At 36.4% G+C, this 12550-nt stretch overlaps 1 pseudogene; it reads right to left on the bottom strand.

Moving 5' to 3' along the window:
- Positions 1–747: 747 nt before the first annotated feature.
- Positions 748–1017, bottom strand: LOC149560316 (protein RADIALIS-like 5 pseudogene; annotated as a pseudogene).
- Between the last annotated feature and the right edge of the window lie 11533 nt (positions 1018–12550).

Below are 12550 nucleotides of genomic sequence, written 5' to 3'. Positions count from 1 at the left end.
CAGAAAACAAACATTACTTCTCTCCATTTTCAAGCAAAAGAGACCAATTATATCTCTGAGTAAAGATGGTTTGCCACTTAAACTTTGGCGTGCAGGGAAGGTTCATAGAGAATCTCTTTTAGTATACTTTCCTGAACAAAATAAGTTCGAAAGAAAGATTAACTAAAATTTTAAAAAAAGAAAAATTATAGTCTAATATGATAGCTTGCTGTATGAAACTCCCTGTACTCCCACCTTTCAGGACTTGTTTAAGAGATGGTGGGAAGAAATATAAGCAAGCCTTTGACTGCACATAATTTCTAGTCATTCTGAGATGCTGCATGTAAACAGCCAGTGGGCTGTTTGCATGGGGCAATGCCTCTATTTTGTTCACTGGGAGATATTGGTTGTTTCTACCTTGTTCACTTGAAGATAACATTGAGGAAAATATGAAAGAGAAGCTATATAAATCTACAAAGGATTTACTCAGAGACTATACAATGTCACAAGACCATACATCAACATTTTAGATTCTTATTAGAGCTATTTTGCTAGCTATAGCATTTATATGAAACTCCTAAAGTAAATACTTTAGAGATTGTGCAACAAAAATATGGATGTCCATAACATAAAAAACAAGGCAAGAAAACAGGGAAGCATTTATAGCTTCTTGAACAATAATTATGATTACTATAGAGCTCATTTTAGGCACTTCAATGATAAGAAATAATGAAAAATCAAATTAGCATGAGTTTTTAGATATTCTCCCTATTTGTCTCCAGAACTCCCTCCAGTAGAAGTAGAAGACTTGTACTTGGAGAAAGGCACTTCGTCTGCTTCAATGCAGCTTAAGTCCTCTAATAGAACCTGATAATGCCTTTTCACTTCTTCCGAGGATTTCCCACCAACCATGGCAGCCACATTTTGCCAACGGTCAGGACTGTCTTTGTCATAGATAGCTATGGCATTCTCAAACAACTTATTTTGCTTAGCTGTCCAGCCATTTTTCCCAAATAAAGAGCTTTGATTACCAACCATGTCATTAATTCAAGCCTTCAAGCAAAGAAATTCAGGAGGATTTGGGAGAACGGCAAATTTGCAAAAGTTGTCAAAAGTTGCATTGACAACTTTTCAATTTTGCAAAGTTGCTTAGCAATTTTTTGTGTTGTTTTGGAAAAGCCAACAAATTGGGTAGTTATGGCTCAAACTGAACGCTAGAATGAAGCATGAATTCTATTCAATACTTTTCCAACTCATTTCTAAGGGTTGGACAGTGGGCTATATGGACAACACCTTTAGAAGAACAACTTTGTGTACTGGAGCGTAGTTTTTGAAGTTTGAATAGAGTTTTTGGAGTGAACAATTTTTTTTTTTTTATGGAATAGAATCATGTGTTAATGTTTTGAATCTATATCTAATTTCTTTTATTTCAAGTAAGCATTTGATAGGGTTTATAAAATTATTCAATTTCAATGATCCTACTATTCAGTTTTGTGGCACAAGCATGAAAATGGCTATGGCTTGAGTGTCCTTGGTCAAAACACCATGGCTCTTCGAGACCAATAAATAGCCTTTGTATATAGTGTAAATAATGTTTTTGGTGTTTGTAGAAGGCCAAATGTTGATAATACAAGTAAACCCTAGGCAAGCAAGCAAGCTTAGCATGGTGCAAGGAAATGCTTGCAATGGAGTTTTGTGGTGAATAGAAGATTGGCACGGGTCAATCTTGAGTTGGAAATGTAGAAGAATTTCATGAAGGGATCTAAACTCAAAGGAGGAGGTTGGAGATGGAGTTTGATGCATGTGGTGAGGAAAACACAAGAATTCCCTTGGAAACCTGTAAAAGAAGGGTTTTCTAAAGATGTACTATACGAACAACATTGGAGCCTAAGACCTAAAAAATCTTCAAATTTGGGTCATAGGGAACAAAATTCTAGAATAAACCAAGGGGCCTTATTAAGGGTTTTTGTGAGTTACAGCACTTTCCTTGTTAATAGGAGGGCTAATAGGGACTCTTAGGGCTACAAGGACTAACTAGGCAATTTGGTGATTTGTGTGTGAGAAACTTAAAAGAATAGTGTAGAATGACAAAAAATAGGTCAAAAAATCCAGTAGAAAGGTTCAACCTTGATTTTGGGTCACTTGGTGTATATAGTGAAGTTTTGGCAATCTAGGCCAAAGAATGCATATTTGGTGAATTGAGGGAATGACATTGAATCTTGAATTGTTGGAAGATTTTCTTGGGGAAAGAGGATTATAGAGGGATCCTCTAGGTCAAGGTTAGGAGAGAAGACCCTAAATAGGCTAGGAATGTCTTAGGAAGAGAAATAAAGCTTTTACTTAAAGAAGCTCCCCATCAAAGTGGTATTAGAACCATAAGATTAGGTTTGTGGTGGTATGATGTATTCCACTGAGTCAAGTGGATCTTCCAAGATGGTTTCCAATGTAGAGTTGAAAATGAGGTAGATGAGAAAAAGAAGATCCTACAAGAAAAGACTAGGATCCTTGATGATGCCTTGGAAGAGATGAAATAGAAATTGAAAGAGATAGAAGAAGCATCCCAAGCTAAGGAAGATGAAGACTTCTACAAGGATAAAGAAGTGAGTTTGGAGGATGAGATACCTAAATAAGATCCTCCACTTGGTGAGTAGGAACAATTTCTCAAGTCCCTCAAGGAATTTGGAGGAAAGATACTAGAGAATTTTTTCCTATTTCATGGCAAGATGGATGCAAAGGTAGTCTTAGAATGGATGGAGAACATTGAGAACTACTTTGAGTCTAAAGGGACAACAAAGGCCAAAATGGTGAGGTTTGAAAAGTCTATGTTGAAACATCAAGCTTTGACATGGTGGAAGTTTGTGCAAGAGGAAAGAGAGAGTGAAGGTAAGAAGTCTATAGCTAATTGGAAAGCTATGGTGGAAAAGATAAAGGAAACATACCTACCAAAAGATTATGAGATTCAGATCCACAAGAAGAGGTAGAATCTCAAGTAGAAGGATCTTGATGTGGTTGCTTATACTGAGGAGTTTTAGAAGTTGGACATAAGATCAAGGGTGTAAGAAGCAAAGAGAATCAAGGTGGCTAGATACCTAAATGGCCTTAAATGTTCTATCCAAGATGATTTGAAATTGTTTAGCCTCACCACTCTACAAAGTTGTTTTTAGATGGCTAAAAAGGTGGAAGAAAATTTGAGGAAGAAAGGGAACTCAAGTTCCAAGAATAGGGGAAGAGGTAAAGAATTTAGAGGTGGCTCAGGTGATAAGAACAATGAATAGAAAATCTATGGAGACCCTAAGTGGAAAGAATATTCCAATGAGACCAATAAGAGGGGAGGCTCTAGTAGAGGTAGAAAATCCAACAATGGTGAGAGAAGCAAATATGCAAATAGTAGAAGAGATTTACACTTCATTAACATGAAGTGCTATAAATATGGCAATTTGGGACACCCTTCTTACAGATGTCCAGAAAATGCATCATCATCCTATGGGGAAAAGAAAATAACATACATCCAGGAAGAAGACAATCAAAAGATAGGAGAAGTGGACCTTAATGTTGAGAAAAGGGAGAACCTCATGTGGAAGAGAGTATTAGTTATGGTGCAAGCTAAAGATGAGCCAAAGAAGAGACGAGCATTGTTTAGAACAACATGCAAAATATTAGGCAAGGTGTGCAAGGTGATTATAGATTCAAGTTCTACTAATAATGTATTGTCAAGGGAGGCAGTATAGAAGATTGGTTTGACCAAGATTCCACATGTGTGTCCTTATAGGGTGAATTGGTTGAATAAGGGTAGAATATCCTAGAAAATTAATAAGTGTAGGAAGACATCACCATTCGCAAGTATTAGGATAAGATCTTGTGTGATGTTCTTTATTTGGATGTTTGTCACCTACTATTGGGAAGATCTTGGCAGTATGATAGGGAGGCAGTGCATCATGGGAAGGAGAACAAGTATTCCTTCAGAAAAGATGGGATCACTTATAGTATCCAGTCTATAGTGGAAGAAGTCAAGGTGGAAAAGTCAACTACTAAAGCATTGCTAATGAGTGAGAAAGAGTTCCTCAAGGATTTGAAGGAGCATGAAGGAGTAGGATATGCCATTATGTTAAAACCTAAGGGGGATAAGACATCTTCATCTACACCTATACCTACATAAGTGCAAGAGCAATTGGATGAGTTTAAAGAAATCATTTGTGATGGAGTACCACCAACCTTACCACCTAAGAAAGCCATAAGTCATCAAATTGACTTCATACCAGGAGTATCACTACCAAAAAAAGCTATATACAAGATGACTCTAGCGAAAAACAAGGAGATTGCAAGGTAAGTTCAAGAGTTGCTTGATCATGGGATGATTAGAAAGAACATCAATCCATGTGTCCAATCATTGGTCTTAGAACCCAAAAAAGGAGGTAAGTGGAGAATGTGTATTGATTCTAAAGGAATTAATAGAATCAACAATTAGGCATATATTTCTTTTTATTAAGATAGAACACTTGATGGACAATCTAGGTGGAGCTAGGTAGCTCTCCAAAATTGATCTTAAAAGTGGATACTATCAAATTAGGATGAGTGAAGGGGATGAATGGAATTCTAAATTAAGACTACTAAAGGTATCTATGAGTGGTTTGTAATGTCATTTGGCCTTACAATGCACCAAGTACCTTCATTATATTATAATGATGTCTTGAAAGACTACATAGGGGTAGTTGTTGTTATATACCTAAATGATATCCTCATCTTCAGTAAGACCAAAGAGGAACATATGAAACACCTAGAATTGTTGTCAAGGAAGCTCCAAGAGGAGAAGTTGATAGTAAAATTTGAAAAGATTGAGTTCATGAAAGAGAAACTGATGTATTTGAGATTTTTAGTATCCCAAGGAATTCTTAAGATGGACAAAGACAAGGTAGAGGCTATAGTGAGTTTGCCTACACCTAGATCTACTACTGAGGTTAGGATTTTGTATAGATTGGCACAATTTTATAGGAAATTTGTAAGAAGGTTTAGTGAAATTTGTGCACCTATGATGGATATCATTAAAGGAGGCATGAAAAACAAGTTCATGTGGACCAAGTCTATGAATTGGGGTTTTGAGAGATTAAAGAAAGAGGTAGCAACCCAACCTATTGGGGTTTTGAGAGATTAAAGAAAGAGGTAGAAACCCAACCTATCTTGGTTCAACCTAGTTTTGAGAGACCATTTGTGATGGAGTGTGATGCTAGCAGCATAGAGATTGGGGTAGTTTTGAGCCATGAGGGTGGGCCAGTTGTATTTTTTAGTAAGAGGCTTAATGAACCCAAGACAAGGTACTCAAGATATGACCTAGAGCTCTATGCACTTTTCCAAGCCCTCAAAAAGTGGAGGCATTACTTGTTGCCTAAGGAGTTTTTTGTATTCACAAATAACCAAGCTTTGAATTTCATTAACTTACAAGAGAAGGTAAGTCTAAGATACATCAAGTCAATAGAGATATTACAACCCTACACTTTCACTATCAAGCATAAGAAGGGGACAAACAATAAGGTGGCAGATGCCTTGAGCAAAAGGGTGTTTAAATTCCATGAAGTCAAGTTGTAGAACATTGGCTTTGATGGATTCAAACATCTATATGATGAGGACACTAATTTCTGAGAGGCTTACATGGTATGTACTAATTTTGCTAATCATTTCCATCATGATTTTGTTGAATACACCTTGCAGAATGGACTATTGTTCAAAGGTCAACAATTGTGCATCCCAAGAGGATCCATGAGAGAGAATCTCATACAAGAGGAGCACAATGGGAGAATGAGTGGGAACTTTGGTTTGAACAAGACCTTGCACCTTGTGGAAAGGTTCTATTATTGGCCCAAAATGCAAAGAGATGTCAGGAGGCATGTGGAGCAGTACAACATATGTAAGAAGGCAAAGGGAACTCCATCAAATGTGGGGCTCTACCAACCTCTCCCCATTCCTAATAGGCCTTGGGAGTGCATTAGCATGGACTTTATAGTGGGCCCACCAAGGATTACAATAGGGATGGATAGTGTATTTGTGGTAGTGGACAGGTTTAGAAAGATAGCCACTTCATCCCATGCAAGACAGCACATGATGCAAGTAATGTTGCCAACCTATTCTTCAAGGAGGTGGTTAGGATACATCTCTTTCCAAGGAGCATAGTGTCTAACAAGGATATCAAGCTTATGGGGCACTTTTGGTAAACCCTATGGAAGAGGCTTCAAAAAAACCTAGCACATAGTTCTACCTACCATCCTCAAACTGATGGTCAAATAGAGGTAATAAATATGGTATTAGAGAACCTATTAAGGTGCCACATTGAACAGTATGGACAAATTTGGGAGAAAATCAATCCTCAAGTTGTATTTGCATACAACTATGGAAATAATAGAACAACAAGGTTTGACCCTTTCCAAGTGTTGTATGCCACTCATTCAATAGGTCTAATGGAGTTAAGGGACCTACCTTCACATGACAAGATCAATGGGCAAGCTGATGATTTTGTTCAATCAATGAAGGAGGTGCATGACCAAGTGAAAAAAACTTTGATGGATGCAAATCAAAGACTGAAGGAGAAGAAGGATGAGGGGAGAAGAGAGTTGCATTTTCAAGTGGGAGACTTGGTGATAGTGTATCCAAACAAATCTAGGTTACAAAAGGCAATCCCTAACAAACCTGAAGGTACTTGAGAAGAAGTAACCACAGGGTGAGAAATTTTGGATTCTAGGGTGAGAAGAGTACAAGAAACAAAGTCTAAAAGGTGATGCAGAGCCACACCTTGGAAAACTCAGGAGGAATCAGACACTCAACTGAGTTGCTTCAAGGAGCATGTACAACATCCAAGATCGAATTAAAACCATACTCCAGAGTGGACTCATTAAGATAACAATTACATTCCATTCTTCATCTTCAATCACCCCCAAAATCTTTTTTCCATAAATAATGTATTTTTTCAACTACAAACAATGGTGTGGTTCTGCCATGATCTTGAGACCCGTCCCAAAGAACTAAAGAAGTTCTAAGAAATCAGCGACTCCCTCTACAAAACCTTACCAGCACTAAACTCTCATTTTCAACTACATGTCGGGCATCACAAGCCAATTCTCTCCCTTGTGCCAGCATCTACGAGGAGACTATCATTACTTCTACTGATCGGGCTCCTTTCGCTCTAATTAATTACCAAATACCATGCATGATAGTTTGTTGTCATCAGGTCTCTATCAAAGTGGATGACCCCATTCTTCCTCCATGTCTATCGACCTCCACACAACAAACAAACTTATTTACCTTCGTCCTTTGTAAGATTTAGAACATTCCAATGGTATCGGGTTCCAAATCATAGAGAGAAAATGAAACAAACCGAAAATCTAGATCAAATCAATCAACAAAAAAACTTTCTCTCATTCTCATAAATCTGATTCCCTTCCAAAATCAACCTTCAGCTGAAAAATAAATAAAGTAAATTCATTTCACACTGAAAAAACTGAACCATGCACCCAGAGAATAAGAAAAAAAATGTTCAATTCTCCTCTCAAAATTTGAAAAAAACTCAGAACACTAACTCCCAAGAAATGGCAATCTTCTCTATATTCACTGATATTTCATCCCTCTTACATAAAAGCTCCTTCTCTTCTTAAAAACTAATTCCTCCCCACATTAAAAAAAACTACCCTTTTAAAGAAAAAACTGACTTTCCTCTTGACAGAAGGAATATGAAACGGTTTCTTTTTATTCCATAGCCGTTTTCTAAATCATGCATATTCCAAAAAATTGCCTACTACCTATGATTGGATTCTAAAAATCATTAAACACTCAAAACTATGATTTAAAGGCAACTACTCTAATTGAAGAAATTGACACACCTTGCCCTAGGTGGCTATATCTGGAGAGCTCATTGAATTGCTACTCTAGGTATGCCACCACATGTAGGACGTTATTAAAATTAAAACAACATAAAACATATCACTAGCTTCCTATTACATTTGTCGATATGCTACTGCAGCAAAAGGAACATCTAGTGAAATGAATTTATTTACCTAAGGCTAAGGAAACTTGGGTTTCTTAGAGTGATTTCAAGATGTTTGGCATCAACAAGGATTTTTTTATCTCCAGTAGTACCTTAGGCTTCTTCATGTAGTGGAGAATGGTTCAAGAACACCGAGGGTAAGGTAAAGCCCTTAACTAGAATTTGGTTTATGGATGGTCTAACCAACCATTGGGGTGATAAGGACTAGGTCTAAATTCCCAAAGTGAGTTTAGGTTTTTTGGATAGTTAGGATGTGGAATGGAAAGCAAATCTTGTCAATTAAGTCCTCATAGGCAAGATTGCTTAAAAGTTTCTCTAAGTGGAAAAATGTGGTAATATGCTTTAGGAAGGGGAAAGGATGTGTTAGAATATTCCTTAGGTGTGTTAAGGTCATTTTAGGAGATTTGGGAGAAAACTAGCCAAGTTAGGAGGTCTAACGACAAAAATTGTAAAAGTTTCCTTGACAACTTTTCAATTTTGCAAAGTTGCTTAAATACTTTTTGTGTAGTTTTGGAAAAGCCAAAAATTTGGGTAGTTATGGCTCAAACTAAAGGCTAGAAAGGAGCATGAATTTTATTTAATACTTTTCCAACTCATTCCCAAGGGTTGGACAGTTGGGTGTATGAACAACACCTTTAGAAGAACAACTTTTTGCACTAGAGCATAATTCTTTAAGTTTATATAGAGTTTTTGGAGTGAAAAATGAAATATTTTTGATGGAATACCATCATGTGTTCATGTTTTGAATCTTTAGGTAATTTTTTTTATTTCAAGTAAGCATTTTATAGGGTTTATAAAATTATTTAATTACAGTGATCCTATTATCCAATTTTGTGGTACAAGCATTAAAATGGCCATGGCTTGAGTGTCCTTGGTCAAAAAACCATGGGTCTTGGAGACCAATCAATAGCCTCTTTCTATAGTGTAAATAATGTTTTTTTTCTTTTTGGAAGGCCAAATTCTGATTTTACAAGTGAACCCTAGGCAAGCATTCAAGCTTGGCAAGGTGCAAGGAAATGCTTGTGATGGAGTTTTGTGGTGAATAGAAGATTGGCATGGATCAATCTTGAGTTGGAAATGTAGCATAAGTGCGTGAAGGGATAAAAGCTCAAAGGAGGAGGTTGGAGATGGAGATTGACACTTGTGGTGAAGAAAACATAAACATTCCCTTAGAAACCCTTAAAAGGTGGGTTTTCTGAAGTGTTACTATAAGAAGAACACTAGAGCCTAGGACCTAAAATATCTTCAAGGTTGGGTCATAGGGAACAAAACTTCAGAATACACCAAGGGGCTTTATTAGGGGTTTTTGTGAGTTATAGCACTTTTCTTGTTTCTAGGATAGCAAATAGGGGCTCTTAGGGCTACAAGGACTAACTAGGCAATTTGGTGATTTGTGTGTGAAAAACTTGAAAGAATGGTGCATAATGATATGAAATGGGTTAATAACCTTAGTATGAAGGGTCAATATTGATTTTGGGTCACTTGGTGAATAGAGTGAAGCTTTGGCAATCCAGGCCAAAGAATGCATACTTGGTGAATTGAGGGAATGGCATTGAATATTGAATTTTTGGCAAAGTTTCTTGGAGAAAGGGGATTGTAGAGGGATCCTATAGGTTAGGGTTTGGAGAGAAGAGCCTGAGTGAGCTAGGAATATCCTATGAAGAGCAAGAAAGCTCTTAGTTCAAGAAGCTCCCCATCAATTACCACCTAAAAACTGAGAAGTCAAACCCCCAACCCTGGTTCACTATCTCAAAGATAGAAAAATCATATTTCAACATATTATAAATCTTCTTAGTAGAAGTTGTATGAAAACTAGAACCATCTATCCATTCAGTCCAATGCAAAAATTGCTCAGTATTCATAGAATACGCAAGAAATAAATTACTCGTTGCTTTAGCAATTAAGGAATAAGTTTTCTTTTGAGCACTAGGGATGTGTTAATTAGCTAAAATTTCATCCCACCTCCCTAACCTATTGCCAACCATCGTATATTTTATAAAAAAAAATTCTCAATTTATACCAATTCTTCCTAAAGCAACTTTGGATAAGACCTAGAGATTTGTCATTAGTCTTTATTCCCCACCAAATAGATCTATCTAAAATAGAGTAGGTAGGAGGACCTCCACTAGTACCTCTATTAAAAATAAGATACCTCACTTGTTCCATGCCTTCTGAATAGATCAAAATACTTTGGAACCAAATACTGAAAACTAAAAGTTACCAAAAGACTTATCACATAAAGGAACATCAGGCCAACTTTTTTAATACTAGATTGAAGTATATTATTTCTAACTAACAGTTTCTAGGGTTGCTCCCCTTTTGAGGATTGAATTATCCATTTAGATGTTAAGGCCATACCTTGAGCTTTCAAGTCTTTGATGCCTAAACCTCCTTTCTCCTTAGGTAGACAACACCATTCCCATTTAACGCAATGCCCATTTTTGTTCCCAATTTCATCTGACCATAGAAAGTCTCTCATGATATTTTCTAGTCTATCACTTTGATAATTAGCAAACAATCTAGCTAAATAAAAGTAAATATAATGAGAATATAAGACCTTTTCACCACTTGGACTCTATTAGCTAGTGAGAGAAGGTGAGTTTTCCATTTAAGATATTTCTTGTTAATTTTAGAGAATCACCATTTCCATATATCTTTCAAGGATAATTCTATAAGAAAAGGAGTACCTAGATATCTGATGATGTCATTAGGTCCTGCCTAGTTCCAACCTTTTCTCACAATCCACTCTGGGGGGGAGGATGACCTCCCAATGACTAAAGACATGTGAGGAGCTATTTTTCCCTAGAGACCTTACAAAAAACTAGAAGTTTGTTAATCATGTTATCAAATTTGCTTTCCTCTAGTTCAATAAACAAAGTAGTTTCATCTACAAACTATGCAATAATCAACATATCTTGATTTGGGAGAGTAATCCCTCTAATGAGAGATCCTAACTAAGAAGATCTTAGGATGTAAAATAAGGCATCAGCTGCTATGACAAACAAGGATGAAGCAATTAGGTAGCCTTGTCTGATAGACCTTTGCAATACAATATTCTTAGCAAGCTCACCATTACCATAAGAAGAATATCTATCCATTTTTAAAAATAGGGAGGAAAGCCAAAAGCTTGCAATATTCCCTGGACAAAGGGCTACTGAATTGGGCCATATGCCTTCTCAAAATCTAGAAGAATTGTACTTGCAATCTAATCTATGATACACGAGGAATCCATAAGAAGAATATCTATCCATTTTTAAAAATAGGGAGGAAACCCAAAAGCTTGCAATATTCCCTGGACAAAGGGCTACTCAATTGGGCCATATGCCTTCTCAAAATCTAGAAGAATTGTACTCGCAATCTAATCTTTCTTTTTTGCCCAATGCATGGCTTCCCAACTTGTAATCAGATTCTCTAGTATAAATCTTCCTTTGATTAACCCTATTTGTGTCAAGGATATAAAGATATTGAGAAGATCTCCAATTCTTCTTGCCAGAATTTTAGCCACAATCTCATAGGATAAATTTAACAATGTTATAGGTCTCTAGTTCTTGACTTTAGATTTGTCTCCTTCCTTGGGTACCAATTTAATGACCCCTATATTGGTCTTAGCACCTAAAGATTTCACTTTAAAGGCATACTCATATAGTTCCAAGAGTTCTAGAGAAATCCATTCTAAGTTGTGCTTGTAGAATTATGTCAAGAGGTCATCAAGCCTATGTGGTTTATCATTGGCAAGGGAGAGGAATATATTTTTAATTTCTTCTCAGGTTATAGGTAAATCTAGTTTCATAGCATCATCATTAGAGATCTTCATAGGGATAAGCTTAAGGCAATTTTGCAATTCATTTCTATTATTTTCATTGAATTTAGAAGTAAATATGTCCTTGTAAAAGATGAAGAAAGCATCTTGGATGCTGTTAGGATCATTCTTGGCTTTACCATTAATCTGGACATTTTTAATCAATTCTCTTTTCTTCTTTTATCTAATAATGTTGAAAAAATATTTGGTCCCATTGTCACTACCTTTCTATTAGCATGAATTCTGATGGTATTCCTATATGGGGGAATATTTGTGATGAGAATAGTCATTAAGGACTCTTGGTATTTGGTATTGAATAGTGTCTTTGGACACTTGAGTTAGTTAAAGCCTTTGAGTAGCAACTAACTTAATGAGCTCTTTGTCATTGATGTCAATGGGGGAGAAGAGTGCATGAAAAAATCCTCCTAAGTATGTATGGGGGGGATATACTTTATTATGGAGATTTAGAAAGATTCATGAATATCTCTATGGGGGGATATACAACATGAAGATACATAAAAAGTAGTGTTCTAGAGGATTTTTATATTTGATTAACGAAGAGGATTTGAAAACATGAGAACAACAACAACAACAAAAGAGTATTATTTTGGTATTCTTAGAACTTGGATGTTTTTCATCTATGTTGCCATCAATGCCAAAGGGGGAGATTGTTAGCATGAATGCTATAGTATTCCTTTGGGGGAGTATCCTAAGCATTGGAGAGTATTAACATGTTGCATTCATGA

The sequence above is a fragment of the Cupressus sempervirens genome, chromosome 4 (assembly GCF_028749045.1).
Source record: "Cupressus sempervirens isolate cs-2001-9-10 chromosome 4, ASM2874904v1, whole genome shotgun sequence".
NCBI lineage: Eukaryota > Viridiplantae > Streptophyta > Pinopsida > Cupressales > Cupressaceae > Cupressus > Cupressus sempervirens.
This window is presented reverse-complemented; position numbering and strand designations above follow the sequence as displayed.